Source organism: Drosophila mauritiana, chromosome 2L (assembly GCF_004382145.1).
Source record: "Drosophila mauritiana strain mau12 chromosome 2L, ASM438214v1, whole genome shotgun sequence".
Classification (NCBI taxonomy): Eukaryota; Metazoa; Arthropoda; class Insecta; order Diptera; family Drosophilidae; genus Drosophila; species Drosophila mauritiana.
In genome coordinates, this window is record NC_046667.1 from 20,420,091 (window position 1) to 20,433,534 (window position 13,444).

The window sequence follows — 13,444 nt, forward strand, 5'->3', positions numbered from 1 at the left end:
TGCTGATAACAACAACAGCAAGGCACTTTAAGTGGGGTGAATGGGGGGCGTGGGGGGAGCGATGGGGCAGAGGGCAAGGCACCCGCTGGACAACAAAAGACAACAAACGAAAATTAACGAAAACTAAATTTAAACACGTCTTGCTGCGGTCCACCCAGCGGAGATGTGTTTCATTAGCTGCAGCTGCAGCTAGCCCCGTCTCGCTCGCCCCCGATTAGCCGTCCCTTTCTGCTGACGAGCATCCACACGCAGAAAAAATGTTTGAGCATATATTCACTTTGTAATCCTACCACTGCTGCAACAAACTTTATAAGTATCTCATTCCAGCTGTTAACACCATTAGGCAAAATGTTCCTGATTTTGACTATTTGAACGAGATTTGAGATTTATACAAAATGGATTTAACTTGGCCTCATTCATCGGTTGAAGAAGTGCAGCAGCTTTCAATATATTCAGCTGGCTTCGCAACCACGTTTACTTGCAGCCTGTATGTTGCTCTAAAATCCTTCTCGCACTTTCTCTTTCAGTGTACTTTCGCGGTTAGCTGTGCGATGGGGCGGGGGTGGAATGGGGAAAGGGGTTCTGGGAGGGGCAGCATGTGCTCAGACCTATTAAGGGGTTAAGGGTTGTCCAGTGGCCACCGCTGACTTTCTGCCCGCAGCGGGCGGTCACGGCAAATAAGGTTTACTGGCGCACCCCATGTGAGCTTGTCCTTGCCTAATCCTCGACTGAAAGCTGGACAGGGATGCGTATGACAGGAAGCCGCTGGATATAATTGTTATGATCAACAACAGACAATTAACAGGGTTCCTTGTGATGAGCAGGCGAGTTGGCTCCTCCGCCCTCCTAGCTGACAATTCTGTCTTGAACTCAATTTGATTAATATAGAACGTGTCATTCAAAGGGGCAAAGACTGAAATATTAATAGGTTATTTTCATTTTAAATGGAACAATAAATATTGTTAAACACACACGACTAGTACCTGCCGCCCCTTTGACAGTTCTTAACCACTAGAGATACGTTAGGTGAGCGGAGGCTCTTTTATGCTTTCATAGTTCGCTTTGTAGCCAACGTGCAACATAGCCCCTCCAACTTCCTTAAAGCCCCAAAGGGGCAGGGAAGTTAAGTAAGTATATATATAAAAGGGGCAGCAAAATATTAAATCCGACCCCTCGATGCCTCGTTCGATTCGCTGCGGTGTGAACGGGCAATGGCAAACAGCAAATAAACAAACAATCCTTTGGCTTTCGGCCAGGCTTTCGCCGAGGTGCGTATGCATATGGGCTGGTGTGTACACATGGATATGTGTTTGGATTCCGGGGAGGGGAGCTGCTTGCCAGCTGGCTTATTCACGTGCAGGTCGCTCCTGCCGTTCTGAGGGGGCTGGAGCGGCTGAAGGGGCTGGACTGCTGACCTGGCCCAGGAAACAATTAGCTCTAAATAAAATTTCAAAATAAGCAGCCGCAAGTGGGGCTTTGCCACCATCGCCGGCGAGGCGAACACGCCACTTGCGCGGAATGGGAACTCATATTAGATAGCATGATATCACTTAATTACGGTATTTAAATGAGCAACAAATGATATGCTTTGGGCTTTTAGAGCCCGATCAGAAATAGCCCCGAATGAATGTGTGCAGCAGCGGGTTTCGATGCATTTTACCCAAATTTATTTCCATATTTCAGGCTTTCCGCATTCAATTTCTGTTTTGGCAAAACGTGCGCCCTAAACTATGCAACACTTTGTGGGTCGTAATAATCTTTTGGCCAACTTCATTGCCATGGCATGTCGAGCTACTCATGTGCGAGTGTGTTTGAAATGTAATTGAAATTTAGTTGGCAAAACTAATTGGAATTGCTGCATTATGCAAACGCCGATAAAGCCCCAAACAGAAATGCCTCACAGTGGGTATGTAAACATCAATGGAAAAAAGGGTCAAGCGATTGATTTGCATGGTTTATTCTCTTCGTTTTCTGGGCTTTAAAAAAGAGAATAGAAAAATTAAGGGTCGAACTTATTAGTAGATAATATTCGTTAGCTATGTCAAAGTTTTATTTCTTGCTATGTCGTTCAATCATTTAAATAATTGATATTTAAGCCCAAAACGAAGGGTACTAAACTAGCTCAGTGCAGTTGTTTATTTGGGAAAAACTGTACAAAAACGTTTCGACAGAAATAGCTAATTAAAATAATTTGCGTGCTCGTTCGACTAAACCCAAAAGTGAGCGACGTAAATAATTAAATTAACCGAAATGACATGCAAAACGCTCAGGACAATGGCTCCAAACGACCGCTATTAGGGGAGGTTATTGGGGAGGGGTCACCAAACGGAAATTTTAAACTGCACTGTTGACCCAATTAGCAAACCGTTTTGGCCATCGCGTTCAGTTTTCGGCCAATATTGTATTATGCATGTCACAGGGAGCTGCCAGGTCGCGGAAGTCATTCGCCATCGACCTTTAGCTCCCAACTGAAAACGCTATTTAATGCCCGAACTATTCGAATATTCAACGATTTTAAATCCACGCCGCACATTAATAAATGTCCCTGATTCACAGGATGTTATTAGTAAATTTGCACTCCCTTTATTTCCCACATTTGTTTTGTTATTCACGCGAACTTTATGTTAAGTAGAACAAAAGCCAAAAGTTTACCAAAATTCAAACGCAAAAAATTATGCCAGCTTCTACATAATAACAAAAGCCAAAAGTTTACCAAAATTCAAACGCAAAAAATTATGCCAGCTTCTACATAATAATAAAAGTTTTATCCGCGCTCAATTTAAGCCACATTTCTCGACTGCCGGAAAGTTTAGTTGATTTACTTTTCCATTTTTGCTCTATTTTTCCACTATAATATTTAACTATATCACCCTGAGGTATCTATCCGGATTGTGTTCGTATGTTAAAGCTGAAAGAATATTATAATAGGATGCTTAATTTATAATGGATACCTTGAGCCTCAGATGAGACTGTAATTAATAATTTATCTGGCCTGGATTTGTATCATGTATGCTCAATTTTCCCCATTTTCCTGTATTCTATTCATGGTAACTGCAAGGATATCTTAATTGCAGCTCATTCGGTGTTCCACCTACGGCCATAGTTAAAATCGTTCAGACATGAAAAAAGTGCCTGCAATTTTCCCTCCATTTTCCATTGACTGTTCATTGTTGTCCCTGCGATTTTGTCGTTTTGCTTCGGATCATTTTGTTTGTGTTGTTTCTATTTTGTTCGGTTGTTTTGTTGCGTTTCGGGTTATATGTACAGCAAACATAGTTTTAACAATTTTGCTGAAAATGAAAATGAAATGCCAACAGCCAGCGGCCAGAGGTGTGCCACACGCGTGAACTCACACACAGAAATTTGTTTTTTCGCATTTGGAAAAATGTCGAGAAAATGGGACGCATTGAGCAGATTTTAATATTCAACGTGAGAAAGCAAATTATAGGAAATAAATTAAAAAAAACTGTTCGACAATTTACGGAAATTATTTGTATTTCTAAAAGTAATTGTTGGTTTTCTCAAGCATTTAATATTCATTTTCCATAAAAGTATTTCCAATTTTTCCAGTGCATTTCTCCACATCTACATACAAATTCACGTTTGCCAGTAAGAGTGTGCGTGTATTCCCAAGAATACATGCATTTATACAAACACGCAAATTATGCAAACGGCTACCGCAAATAACATAAATTTCCCAAACTTGGCGGCCCGCAACGCACCTGAATCAGGTGAGGCAGGGGCAGGAGGTGTGGCCACTGGGGTACGAACAGTGTTGACACCCATTCTTAAAAAAGTGGAAAATCAGATGAATTATAAATAAATATAATATATCTTTCATACTATACATTAACATCTTTCATACATACATTGCGTATTTTTTACGTGAAATTAAAAAAGAAACGGTTTTATAACTATATTCAAGTTATCGTAAATTAGCTTAAATGTTGCAATATTACCACTAACTTATATTATTACCACTAATATTGGGCTCTTGAATTACATCAATTGTTTCGTTTCTATTTTCTTGACCAGATTTCGCCCGAAAATAGCCGAGGTAACAACACTGGACATGAAGGTGTTGGATGATAGCGCCGCATAGAAATGTTAACGCGATGGCATCTGGGTCTGTGTGAGTGCGTATCTGTGTGCCTGCATTCATCGAGCGTGTGTGTGTGTGCTGGTGTGTAAATTCCAGCGAACGAACAACTTTATATGCAGCAAAGGCAGAGGAATACGCAAAATGCAGCGCTTTTGATTTCGTTTAATGCACGCATCTTCAGCATTCATAATAAAAGCAGATTACGAGCGTTGACAGCACTGTCAATACAGAACGGGAGGCGTGGCAGGGGCGTTCGCAAAGATGTGGGGGAGGGGGTGGAGTTCTGTCAACGGCAGCGGCCAATTGCCGTAAATTTGCATGGCACATCAACAAACGAATGAAATTAAGCTGTTTTGCAGTCAGAACGAATGGAGCAATACTCTTTCTGCGACAACAATTTATAAATCATTATTTAATACCGAAGAATTATTAAAGTTTATAAGGTTGCGATTTCTGTTTTACCTTGGCAATTACATACATTTTTAATTCAAATTAAAATCATTGATATCTCCTATGTTATTGTATCTGTGATGTAACAAACCACTTAAACAAACTGTACATTTATATTAAATGCATTAAGTTAGAAGTCGATTAATATCACCTAAATATGCACGTATTTGTTGTTTGCTAGTTTCTGCATACCAGAAGTATTTTAGATATTAATCAGCTTTTCCTTCCATTATTTCCCTCTACCAATGTCATTCGAAAGTCAACGTACCCCGGGGAAAACCCTTTATGTGCCCACAAGAGAAGCAGCGAGGCCTAAAACTCAAGATCAACAAAACGCTTTAAGTTATGTCAAGTTCCCATTGATTCTCCCGGGACCCGTTCCCACACACTGACACAGATACACCAAGGCACACACAGACACACACACACACACAAGCAAAGCGGCTCATAAGTTAGTGACATTAATGCGCTTAATTAAAGCAGCGCCTGAATGTCAACAACAACAACAACAATAGCAATTTGCATTGCCAGTCTGTGGAAAAAGTATACTTTAGTTAACAGACGGGAGTTTGCATTTAGGCCAAAGGGATTTTAGCTACCACACAAAAAGGATATCTGCATATGACTAAAAACGGCCGGCGAAAAATGTAACTTTTACTGTATTCTCCGATTGTTTAAAAGAGTTAATGAAAATAACTTTTTATTTTCCAAATTAAGCCAGTCAAAAGCTGCCATAAAAACATATAGAAAAATATTTTGTCACTTATAATTTAATGAAATTATTACATGGAGATGAGTATTGGCATGATAAACCTTGTACACATCTATGAAAAATTTATCCATAATTACAATTTAAAAATCAAAAGTTTTTTTTAATGAATGGCGGTCGCAGTTACCGCCATAATTTTCTCTAGTTTCCAAAATCTCGATATTTATACGGACGGACAGGCAGACGGACGGACACGGCTAGTTCGACAAATGATCGGAATCAGGAATATATACTTTACGCATAGGTTTGGAAACTTTTTCCTTTGCCTGTTTGTTACACCCCTGTGAACGAATCTAGTTTACCCTAATATCAGGGGGGAATCTACCAATATCGAGAATAATTACTAATCGACTTTAAATTTCTAGGAATTCTTGCCATTGAATGAATATCTCAGACATTTGAAAGATCTAGTCAGCAAACATTTATTTACTCATTTACTTGAGAACTTAATGAACTTAGATGATGCATGGATTAAGACAAATCAAGTCGAGAAATGGAAAAGGGAGAGTGCACTGACTGGTGCAGATTTAGCATTCCCATCGAAAAATTGGGTCAAAGATCAAGTGGAGCTCAGCTTGGAAGAGGCAGAGAAATAGAGGAGAAGCGTCGCGGCAAATATGCAAAATAAAGTTGCGAAGAAGCAAAAGCAGCGACGCGTGGCATGAGCATGAACACCATGGTGGGGGAGGGGAGGGGAAGGCGCAATGGGGGCAGAGGGGTCAGGGGTTGCTCCACTGAGCGTGATGGATATGCACACACACACACACGCAGAAGAGCTCCAACGCAGTTACAAGAATAAGATTAAGAAATATGCGCGTGCGATTTTTTCGGCGTCCTCTTTTCGAACCTACACTTAAACAAATGAGGCGTTAATTTTTATTTTCTAAAAACTCTATTCTCTATTTGTATAGTTATATTTCCCAATGCCTTATGGTACATAAGAAAGCATATATTTGAGTTCCCTTTAACCAGTTTCGTTACCAACTTTCTCGATCTTATAGACATTCATTATAGTATTTAATTTACATTTAAAGAATGCACTTATTTCTGAGAAATATAGTATCATTAACGTGGTTAACGTATCATTTAAAGTGGTTAATTGTTAAATGACATTATTTTAGGACATAGTGGTTTTGCAAGTGCATTGGAAAGCCGAGTGCATATGCATATGCAAACGGTGGCTGGCGTGTGAAGGGGGTGAGTGGGGCTATCCCCGGAAAATGGGGCCGTTGTGATTGGTATGAAAAGGGGGGGGGGTGTGGGGGGTGGTTGCAGCATGTCAGCGCCACAGCTGTGACTAAGCGGCGCATAACTACCAACTGCCAGCAACTACAACAACTGGATGCTCGCGGAGGATGCCATGAATGCAGCTTGTTCCACTCCTTCGCTCCCGTCCTCCCCCCCCCCCATTCACACCCCCCGCCCACCATCCATTTCCCTTTGTAGTCGCTGCATTTTTCACTCTCTTTTTTGGCATGCTCGTAGGCGTTGATGATAGCAAGCGAAGCAACAACAAGGCGACGCCGCACAGTGGGACGATGCGACAGCAGCCCATTAAATTGAAGGCTGATTGATGGATGGCCACGAAAGAGCCGGAACTAGGGAACTTTCAACTATGATATATGGAGCAAAATGGAGATCCTAATTAATACGGGCTTAAAATGTTTCAGTTTCGACATGGCATCCGGCTCAAGTGATAACTTATAAGCAAGTATCCAGATCACGCGTTTTAATGCATTTTCCTATGAACGATCAGGAATGATATCTTTCATTATATTTCTCGAGAACTGTTAACTGAAAGCGTTTGTCCCACTGTCTACACTGCGGCGCCTGCAGCGAAATTTGGCAAACTGGAAAACTGCATGAAAATATGCAAAAACGTCGAAATGATTGCGGCTGAGCCGCACTGAATTTCCCCGTTTTTCCTACCCTGGATCCCATATCCGTCTCAGCTTTTCGTTTGCCAACTTCCACAAATCCTTCCCCATCCCTTTTTTCTCTTGAGCGCACTTTTCCGCATTTCGATTTTACCACGCTTTTCTCTGAATTTGCACGGCCAAAAATATATTAAATTCTATATGCTTATACGAATTCCACCATTAAAGCTTATATTCCTCACAGTTTTATAATTTTAAAACACAACATTCTCTTGAATTTAATATGGATTACTTTTATGAAAAATATGCAATTCGATACAAGTTTGTATTAACAATGCAAATTGTTTTTCGAATGCGTTTTCGGGACGCCGAATATCCGAGACCTGTAAGCGGCCAAAACGAAATGAAGTCAAGAACGAAGTCGCATTAATCGAGCCTGATTCCCTTTCGCCACCCACCGCTCACATTTTCCTCATTTTCCCCATCGCCTGATGGTGGAGGCGGCTTTCCACCGGCTTCTTTTCGCTTTTCTGCGCCGCCAACGCTTCTGCTGATTTTCACTTCTTAACAACAATTAAGAGCGCGCATAAGTCAAAACCGCAACAACAACGGCGAAATGGAGCAACCAATGTGAATACAGCAACAACAAATAAGTTGTTAAGAACCGAAATGGGTGGGCGGAAAATGGGGAAGTCGGGAGGTGAATCGAGGGGCAAAGTGCAGTTGGAAAACACAAAAAAAATCATTTCCTGTAAAACAACTAGTGGCAACGACAGGCACGCCCCCCGCCCGCCGTCTGAACGCCACTTTAAAGCAATAGCCTTTGAACCCTCATTCTGCTTCACTGTTATACACTGTGAAAATATTACGAGTCTAACAAGCGGAGAGCTTGACATTGACATGAAAGATAAGTTCTCAGCATGATTAGAAACGACTATAGCCTTGCTTAACATTTTCAAAATGGTTAAAGTGTAAGATTGATGCAGTATACTTATTAAAAAAACACAGTTCAAGGTGTTTCATTATTTTATTTTTAAATAATTTAATGTTTTCAGTGCAACCCTGCACTCTGTCGCTCTACCACCACCCACTTTTATTCCCGCCCTAACAACCGGCATTTGCAATTGGAAGGCGCTCGTTGAGCATCGACCGCACAAATAATTGGAACTTAGTCAAGTTGATGGGGCGCAGAAAGGGAGGGCAAGAGGGCAGGCGGTGAAAGAAGAAAGGGGACGGGGCGAACGGGCGAGCAAACTGCCAGACACAATGAGCCGCTCTTGAAGTGCATTATCCGTTGTTCTCGACATCTTTGCGGTGAATGCCGCTTCTTCACTCCGCTTTCTATTCATTTCCCCCCTTTTCCGAAATCTTCCCCCATTTCCGAACCCAATCCCCCATTGCGGGCTACCATTGAAGCCCAAAATACGCACACTCAATCATCGTTTTTGTCTTTTTTAATGGTGATTCCTTTGCTACTCCTCGCCTTCTGTCCCTGTCTCAGCATCTGTCGCCCTCTCTCTCTCTCTCTGACCTGCTCCCCATCTGTCTGTTGCTTCTTCTTGGCTTCTTTTCGGTGGTGGAGCTGTTGCTGCCGCATAATTATTGCCATTAGAGTGCGTCTCAATTGAGCCCCGCTGCTCCCCACCGCCCGCGCATCTTCTTTTCCGTTTACGGAGTGCCCGAGGTTTCAATTGAAGCGACGCGTGTCATTGTGGTTTGGCCACACTGCACTGGGTCAAGCGATGGGGAGGACACTGAGCGAAATTCGGTGGAATTCAATATAACCACATATACATATAATAGCAATATTTCATGGGTTGTAGGTAGGATAACTATGTATGTTAGTATAGAACGGCTAAAGACAAACTTTAGAGCTAACCGATGCATTATGCAGATTGCTTCTTAATTGTAAACTTTAGGTCTCAGTGCAGTGCTAAAGAGCTGTGGATTTGGGGGCTGGGATGGCGCGGGGTCACAGCTAGAGTCAGAGGCACAGAGCGAGTGCCAGTGGCAATGGCAGCGCCAGACCTTGTGCCATTCGCATTCCGAATGGAAGTGGCCTAGGCCAGTGAAAGTTCTTGACAATGTGCATCATTAATATTGTCTGGCTTCGTGATGCCGCTCTTCCGCTCCTGGCTTGCACCAGCCCCAAGCCCCTGCCCCCTAGAGCCGTGTCTTATTCTTCTCGTGGAGCGGAGTTGCTGCTGGTGGCATTGCCCAAATGCAAGCTGGGTTCGATATTCGGGCCATTGTGTGGCGGCTTTTGTGCTTCGCCCCGGGTTCCAGGTGGAAAGTGGAAAGGGGGGAAAACAGGGAGCGGATCAAAGGCAGAGGTGAGTGAAATCTAGCCGCAGATGCGATGCCCATTAGGTCAATGGAGTGGGTGGTGGAGCCATTGGCTTAGGCCCAGTTCAAGAGTCCCGCTCTTCTGGGGCATTAGGATCGCTTAATATAGGTTTTAGGAGCTTTTTAAAGCCACTGAAAATGTTGGATTTGTTGCCCGAAAATGCTTTTATTTAAGAACATTTTCCCTTTAAAGCGAGCTCGCCTAAAATGGATTAAAAAATAAACGAATTAAATATTAAATGTCGCGCTTCAGCCAAACATGAAACAAAGAGTCGTCCAAACATAAAATAACATCATAATTAATAAACTTGATTATTAATGAGCAACATAGAAAAATGTTTGAATTAAAACAAGCACCAGAGATTATGCAAATAAATAAATTGTATTCTTTAAATACTCGCATATCGTGCTGCTTGCCACATAGAAATTATGCAACGTTGTGGCTTTTGCGGTTGACAATATTTGAGGTGGGAAGTCTGATAACCACAGAATGTGCGTTTTATAAATTATAAAGCCATCCGCTTCGAAGGGGGAAAGTTTTTAAAATAATTAATTTGCCCCCAGTCCGCCCGTTTTGGGGCTAATTTGCCTGAAATTAATATGCCCATCACATTAATGACTGTCCCCCAAACCAATTGAATTGTCGGCCCAACTCTTTCAGGCCCGAAACCCCACCGATCCTTGAGTCATCAATCAATTCTGGGGCGAGTGTCCTGCCCGCGGCCTTCGTCCTTTATGAGTTATGCAAATAATTAAGGCTTTCGTACTGGCTCCGAACCGAACTGAGACATTAACTAAACGAGTCTGGCCTTGCCGCAGAGCCAAACTAATCTGGGCTGATATAAATGGAGTGGATTACGGCGAGGACTAAGAGCAAATTCGACCTGCGTGTGGAGGGGTCATCGAAGTAATAAAATTGTTCACGCCCTGCCAGCAAAACTGATACCGCAGACAAGTGCACAGGAAAAATCGAAATGGGACATATATACTTATTTCAGACGTTAAAATAGAATGATTCTATTGTGCCCTTTAGTTTTTCGCCGTGTTAAAGCGCTTTGCAGTGGATGGAAATGTAATTCTTGCGACTCGAACAGCAGCTTGGGGTCAAAAGTGCAGCGGCAACGTTTACGATTACCAAAACGTATTTATTATTCATAGGAAAACATGCAAACTACATCGCAGGAGCACATATGCAGCCGCACACACGAGCAGGGACATTAACAATAAATATAATGGCCCGTCGAACAAATATAAATTGACACGGAGATAACCTTTTGTGGCGTCTCCGACGCTCAGACGCCGATGAAGTTGTTCGCTCTGATGGCGCTGATGATGATGATGATGGTGGAGATGATAATGATGGTGGGGTGCCGATGTGGGGATGCTGCCACCGAGGAGCCAACGTTTTATCAATAGCGAGCGGAGTGGGCTCATGGGTTAATCTCTGTCTGGACTCACATTTAATAACTCACTTCTGTTGACCCCTTCAGTGGGGTTCACAACAAAAGCTGTGGGGTAGGCCTTACATTTGTTGGCCAAAATATAAACATTTCAATAGCAATTAATGGAGTTTGTTGTATTTAAAAACTCGTCTCTTGCAACTTCGTTCTTCTTTCCAATAGGAACTTAGACTCCGCGTAAAAGCTGTAGCATACTTCTGTGCGTCGTCGGACTTTCCATAAACCTCAGCGATTTGGGGGGCGTGGCAGGTCAATCACCATTCAATAACCTCGGCTCAATGAACGCTTCAACTCTTCTGCTTTGCGAGCATTGTTGTTGGCCCACAGGAGTCAACAACTTTTGAGCGGCTTTGAGTTGATGTTTCGCTTTTGATATTTGCTTTTGGCCTTTTCACCCCCTTTTCATTTTCCATTTTTGGTTAGCATTTGTAATTTTGTCTTTGACAGCTTTGTGCCTCTCGAGTGCGTGTGTGTTGGTGGCATGGTTTTGAAATGCATACAAATCACAATCGCTTTGTGTTTTGAGTTTTGGGCCACAAACTCGAGAACCCACGCACACCAACACGGCTGAGCGAACAGGAGTGCAACATTTTTTGGAAGCGTTTCCGGTCATTAAGACAGGACAACAAATTAGCTTACTGTCAGTAAAGAAAGTTATAGTGTCATTGAGTGACCCGTTAAAGAACTATACGCCTTGCTTAAGTATTGCAGAACAGCCTATTCACTTATATTAGATATGTTTTGTCGGCAGTTGCACCCAATTCACAGCAGTAAATTGTGCGAGAATAGAAAAACTGTCAAGTGATTTGTCATTTAGTCAATGACATACATTTCCATGTTTGGTATAACTTTTTCCATGTTGCACATTCGAATTTGGAGCAGTTCCCGCCGCTGCTGTTGTAATTGAAGCATGTAATGCAGCAAACCCAACTGCAGACCTCCCAACCGGTGACCTCCGCCCCCGGCAGTCGGGGGAATTGTCATACAAAAGCTTTTGGGAGCATTTTGGGCAACTGCTGTTTTCGATATAATGACCTCAAGGCAACAAATCCGCCCCACAAGCCAACAACTGAACTACAAATGGAGCGTTCCCCGGTTGAGTGCACTTTGTGTACATGTAACTATGTGTGACCGATGTTGTTGCCGTTGCTTGTGGGTGGGTGTTCGTGGGTGTTTGTTGGTGTTTGCTCAACTACATAATCATCTATTAGTATTTACATACACAGAACTACACTTGTTTGCATTTAAGCGCCAAGCGGATTATTCCCGTCACTTGAGAGTCCTTGGGCCTTGTCCGCCCAAGTGCCACCCGTCCGAAATGCACACGCCCAAAAACTCTGGTTCTTCATGGACGTACACGGAAAACAATTGAATGCTTATAACATAGAAATAAATCCAAAGGAAGCGAAGCATCGCTATGGCTGCACTGCGTCTTAATTGAAAGCGGAAACAAATGCTTTGGCCTACTATGTGTAAACAAGTAGGGGCAGATTTTTGGCAGTGTACATTTATCTATGTATTTTTTATATTGCGAGTGCTGAGTGTGTGCCAGATTTATTGCTGCTGTGATTGGGTTAGCTGGAAAAGTGCTTTGGTTTTCCTTCACCACCACCATCACAGTAATCCTATCTCAATGTTTTTGTTCCTTTGGCGAAAAGCGAGCATCTTTTACGGCAATCAATATGTGTATAAATTAAAGGAAATCGGCAAATTTCTTGGATTGATATCTCGCAATCTCAGCCAGGCCTTCACCTATTTGTTTATTTTGATTTCGGCCTTTGTAAATAGATAGAGTGTCACACAGCCAACAGATTTAAATTCAAACAAATGAATTGCATTTGTAATCCCTGGCAGAAATGAAGATAACCTTTTTATTTTGGCGAAAACAAGCTTCTGTTTGCTTTTCCGCCGTGATGTCAAATTGAATTTTTGTGTGCATTTTCGCAGTGGTTATAAGGATATTATGCAACATGGCAATTCTGTTTTCAGTTGAATTACTGACTTTTATTGTCTAGATGTCGTCTCAATCCCCGTATCTTCAGCAGTAGAAATGTGTATGAATTGATTTTCGTCCACAGCCAAAGGGCGTTTCAGTCAAAGTCACATTTATGACTTATCCTTGCGGAAATGATTTTAATATTATAATTTCAATGATGTGCCTGGAAGAACAAACAAAGTCAAGTTTACACAACTGCACACATTTGCACACACGCCTTCGGAGTTTCGGCCGAGTGTGTGTATTTATTAGTTTGCGCTTAAGAGCTTAGAGCCTTTCATATTTGATGATGTTTTCAGATTAACGTCATGGCCAATCCTTGTTCCCGGAGGCGGTTCGGAAATACCGAAACCTCTGCCTGAAACATTGATAAGTGGCTGGCCGGAGAATCGAAATTGGCCAAAGACGCAGAGCGATGTGCTGGCCACAGTCATAATTAATACA